We start from the raw sequence: 5,813 nt of genomic DNA on the forward strand, positions 1-5,813 counted from the left end.
AATTGAAGACCCAGATATGAATCCACACACATATAGTCACCTGATTTTTGACAAAGAAGCCAAATCTATTCAATGGAACAAGGATAGCATCTTCAACAAATGGTGCTGGTCTAACTGCATTTCTACATGTAGAAAAATGCAATTGGACCCATATTTGTCACCATGCACAAAGACCTCAATATAAAACCAGAGACACTAAATCAGTTAGAAAAAAAAGTGGGGAAGAGTCTGGAACACATTGGCACAGGAGACAACTTCCTGAACAGAACACCAACAGCCCAGGCCTTAAGGACAACAATTAAAAAATGGGACCTCGTGAGGCTAAGAAGCTTTAGTAAGGCAGGAGACACTGTCAAAAGAACAAAGCAACAGCCTACAGACTGGGAATTAATCTTCACCAACCCTGCATCTGACAAAGGTCTAATATCCAAACTTTATAAAGAACTCAAGAAATTAAACGCCACCAAACCAAATAACCCAATTGAGAAATGGGGCTCAGAATTAAACAGAGAATTCTCAACAAAGGAATATCAAATGGCTGAGAAACACTTAAAGAAATGCTCAACATCTCTAGTCATCAGAGAAATGCAAATCAAAACAACTCTGAGATTCCATCTTACACCCATCAGAATGGCTAAAATCAAACATTCACGTGACAACACATGCTGGCGAGGATGTGGAGAGAGAGGAACACTCCTTCATTACTGGTGGGAATGCAAACTAGCACAGCCACTTTGGAAATCTATCTGGTGCTACCTAAGAAAAATGGGAATAGGGCTTCCTCAAGACCCAGCTATTCCACTCCTTGGAATATACCCAGAAGATGCTCCAGCACACAACAAGAAAATTTGCTCAACCATGTTCATAGCAGCCTTATTCATAATAGCCAGAACATGGAAACAGCCTAAGTGTCCATCAGTAGAAGAATGGATAAAGAAACTGTGGTACATATACACTATGGAATACTACTCAGCTATTAAAAACAAGGAATTCCCGAAATTTGTGGACAAATGGATTGAACTAGAAATGATCATAATGAGTGAGCTAACCCAGAAGCAGAGAGACTCAAATGGTATATACTCACTTATAACTGGACACTAGCCCAAGGGGCAGGTCCCATGAAAATCTGCACCTACCAGGAAAGTGGGATAGAGGTTAGAATATCCTATTGAGACTCTAGGTGAGAAAAATATAGGGGATAGGGAAGTAGGTGGATCTAGAGGGTCCTAGAAACCTACAAGAGGAGCATTATGATGGATGGATCTGAGCCCAGGGCTTCTGTTTGATCAAAGGCACCAACCAAGGACAAAATGTACAGCCATCATCAAACTCCTACCCAGATCTAACCAAGGGACAGAACATTCTCCACAGTTAAGTGGAGACTGGGGACTGACTTTCACAGGATCTCTGGTGCCCCATATTTGGCCATGTCCCTTTGATGGGGAGGCCCAATGGCACTCGGAGGAAGGATAGCGGACTACCAAGAAGGGACTTGATACCCTAGCACCATATTCAGGGGGAGGAGGTTCCCCTTGGTCACAGTCATAGGGAAGGGGGTTTGGGGTGAAAGTGGGAGGGAGGGAGGATGGGAGGATGTATGGGATGGGATAGAAAATGAGATGTAATATGAATTATTTTATTTTTCAATAAAAAATAATAAATAAATAAATGAAGTTTATCAATGAAGAATACTTGATAATATATAAGCCCAATTATGTTGATTTGTTTATATACATTCTTACTGTTCGTGGAGAATTTTATAATTTTATAATGTTTTCAATACAAACTATCCTACCAAGGTTTTTCTACTTAGTTATTATTCTGTTCTAAATGTATTTAATATTCCTACATATTTTCTCTTTTTATTCATACTACATCTGTATTATTATATTGCTAGAATGTGCTATTTGTTCCTCTTAATAGTAAACCTATTAATTGGTTATTTTTGCTTGATCCAAATTCTTATTTTCTTAAGCTCAAGTTTTTACTTTTTCTAGATTGTTGAACAGTAGCTTAATGTTATTCTTTGTTGTTAATAATAAAATCATTTATACCTAATCATTTTTCTCAAAATATAGCCTAGTTCTACTATGCTATTATTCTTGTTTATATGAACATTATTTTAATTATAATAAAATATTCCCTGGCTTAGCAGACTGAGCATACTTAAGTGTTCCTATTTTACTTTTAAGTAATGCTGATTTTTGTAATTGTAAGTAAGCATACTGTTTCTTTAAAAAGCATATTTTTTTGTTATAATGACACTATATATAAAAACCTGAAACTTTTATAAAAGCCAAATATTCTAGAATATATAACTTAATCACTCTTCAAGCCTCTTGTACAGTTCAATTATTATTTTTATAATACTATAACATACTTTTATTAATTAGAAAAAGGCCATGTGCTTAGCATCATTGGCCTGCAACATCTGTCCTGGTAGATTAAAGACATAGTCACTTGAGTATATGCTGAGGCTTAGGACTTCTGTTTGTTCATCACCCTGTTTGTATATTGAGTATCAATTTGTTGCCAAAATTTAGAGAGTGTGACAGAGAAGTCTGGATCCTCAAGAAATAAACTCAGGAACTTTGCATTCCCTCATCAATCAAGCCTGTGTCAAAATCAAAGACCATTTTATGGAAATAATCAAAAGGATATATTCAAAATACTTTTCTTCCACAGCAGCCTGAGGTTCATTTGGCTTTATGCAAATTGTTCTATTACCATGATAATTAGTAATATCAATAATATAGTGAATCTTAAGGAAGTCTGGCAAATTTCAGACTTACAAAATTCTGTTTTCTTGAAAATGCTACAATAGTAATTTGATCAGTATGGAAGGCAGGGCTAATGACTACTCTCATTCAAATACTGTGGAATTCTGGTTGATGTAAAACTATTTGTAAGTGCTTGATTAAGGACCTTGGGGAAAAAAATCTAAAGTCAAAGGCTGAGGAAATGGATAGGTTTGTAAAGGGACTGCGTCCACAAGCCTGGGGACTTGAATTCAGGTGGCAAGCACCTCACATTAAAAAAACCCACCTGGCATGGTTGCATGTATACAGGCATAGTGTGGAGACTAGTAGAAATAGATGCGCTGTTAGATGTAGATTAGGCTGGCCTATCTAGCCAATCAGTGATCACTTTGTTAAGTAAGAATGTCTGTTTTAAACATCAAGGTGGAGAGCAACTAAGGAAGAAAATTGTTGTCAGCCTGTGGCTGCCATACATGTGCACACTCACATGCATGCACATTTCCCCACACACACTACAGACACTATCTGTTGGGCTAACAAACACCATGACCAAAAGCATCCTTAGAGAGATCCTCTCCTCCCACTACTCCCTGACTCTTTCTCTAACCTCTATGGTTATATAGTTTGTAGCTTACTTAACAAAGACTTGACAGCTAACGTCCACATGCAAAATAGCATACACCACCTTTGTCTTTTGGAGTCTGAGTTACCTCATTCAGGATAATAGTTCCATCCACTTGTATAAAGAAAATTTCATGATTTTATTTTTTTTTTTAAGGGTTGAGTAATATCCCATGGTGTCATTACCACATTTTCTTTATCCATTTATCCATTGACAAGCAAGTGTCTCTATAGTAAGATAAAAAGTCCTTTGGGTGATTGCCTACGAATGGTATGGCTGAATCTTGAAGTAGATCTCTTCCCATCTTCCTGAGGAAATGTCACACTGATTTCCACAGTGGCTGCACACGTTTTCACTCTCACCAGCAGTGGAGGGGAGAACACAGATTTTGTTCTCTGATGAGGACCAGAAGGACACTAAGAGGTAGATTCTGGACTCAGTTAAGGGGACTCTCTTCTAAACCCACATCCTGCCACAGGAGTCCCCTCATTGGACACTATTCCAGGTAGTTTTCATTGTCCTATGTTTATATAAAAGGGCATGTGGCCAACACAAAAGAGCTCAGTCAGTGGCATTTTGTAGATTTTTTTTTCCTGTCTCATGTTGGTTTGTTTACATATTTTTTGTCTTAACTTATTTTCTGCTTGTATATCATGGCTTTCAATTTTGTGCTTTTATAGATTGTGTTTGTGTGTGTTTCTTATGTTTTTAAATTCTAATTTGCTTTTTTGTTTTTTGAAAACTTTAAAAAAAAGTTTTAATATTCTAGTAGACATTTGCCTATGTTTTGTTTGTTTGTTTGGTTGGTTGATTTTTTTTTTTATACATTTAAGGGATTTTTTTAAAAAAACTTTTTATTGGTTCTCTGTGAATTTCACATCATGTACCCTAATTCCCCTTATCTCCCCTTCCCCTTTTAACCACTCTCCACTCTTGCAACCCTCCTAACAGAGAAAATATCTTTTTATGGGAGCTGTAGTATGTCACAGTATATCCCACAGTATATCATTTGTTTATGGTTTTGGTTGCAAATGTTCATTCAATGACTCAGTTGATCTGGTACAAGGCCTCTGGCTTCTGTTACTCTATCAACACTGGAACCAAACAGGGATTCCTCTAAGATACCCTGTTGTTGCCCTGTGTCATGGAGATCCTGTAAATCTGGATCTGTAGAACAGACCCCTTCAAGTACTCCAGCAGTTCATCCATGGAGCAGATGTTGGAGTGGGCCGATTCAAAGCTTTGAGTCTGGGCCTATTTATTTATTTGCCTGTTTGAGAGAGGGGGAGAGGGAGAGAGGGCGGTAGTCACTGGAAAAGTGGGAAAGATCTGGGAGTAATATAAAAGGATCATGATCCGATTGTATTGTGGAAATTTTTTTCAATAAAACATATGAAGAAAGGAGAAAAAGAGGCCTTTTATTTCTCTCAATAATTCAAGAACTGGGCGGGGAGGGGTTAGGGGAGGAGGGAAAGCGGTGAGTAAGATGGAAGATGAGGTCACTGAGAGATGGGAGGAGGCCAGGCAGCATACAGCAGGCAGGAAATCCAAATCTCCTCCCAAAGCGCCCATTGTGATGCAAGACGACAGCCTCCCCATGGCCCCCTCCACAGAGCAGCATCCTCAAGAGACCCACCAGCAACGGTGCGGTCAGCAGCCCCAACTCCACCAGCAGGCCAGCCCCTTCTGTCAAGTCCCTAGCACAGCAGGAGACAGAGTACAACACAGAGGTTCGGAGATCCTGGGCAGTGCCAGCCCCAAGGAGGAGCAGGAGAAACCCATCCTTGACAGGCCAACCAGGATTTCCCAGCCTAAAGACAGCAGGCAGCCCAGTAATGTGATCGGACAGCCTTTGGGTCCTGATGGGTCACAAGGCTTCAAACAGCACAGATAAATGTGGACAAGAAAGGATGTCACTATCGCCTCCTGGATTGTCTGCCATGGGTCGCACTGCCATGGCAGATGTCTGAACTTGAGCAGAGGGAACAATCCTGATTTACTTGCACTGTGATCCCCCTTGCTCCGCCCACTGTGACCTTGAACCCCATGCACTGTGACCTCTGCCTTTACCCCTTCCCTCTGTGATTGGTGTGTTGACAAGTCAATAGAAAGGGAAAAGGTGGGGATTAGGGGAGGATTGGGGGAATCTACCAAGGACTACAGAGTAGAGGGTCAGATAGTGCCACTTGGCCACTTGGGGTAAAGCCAGGGCCAGCAATAACAGTTTATCATGCTCATTAATTTGGGATTTCAAACACAAATGAGAACTCCACCCACCCACCCACCCCAAGTGCATGTCGCCATCACTTAAAAGTAAGTTCCATTGGAAAAAATAATAATAATTCAAGAACTGAACTAATGAGAAAAGTCCTGTATATGTCTGCTAACCAAACTGAAACTGATCTCAATAATATTAATGATCATAAAAATTC

The 5,813-nt window shown here is 39.6% G+C and overlaps 1 pseudogene; it reads left to right on the top strand.

Annotated features, from left to right (window-relative positions):
* Positions 1 to 4,867: 4,867 nt before the first annotated feature.
* On the top strand, positions 4,868 to 5,275 carry LOC127189878 (SUZ domain-containing protein 1-like; annotated as a pseudogene).
* Positions 5,276 to 5,813: the final 538 nt, after the last annotated feature.

This window comes from Acomys russatus, chromosome 5 (genome assembly GCF_903995435.1).
Source record: "Acomys russatus chromosome 5, mAcoRus1.1, whole genome shotgun sequence".
Classification (NCBI taxonomy): Eukaryota; Metazoa; Chordata; class Mammalia; order Rodentia; family Muridae; genus Acomys; species Acomys russatus.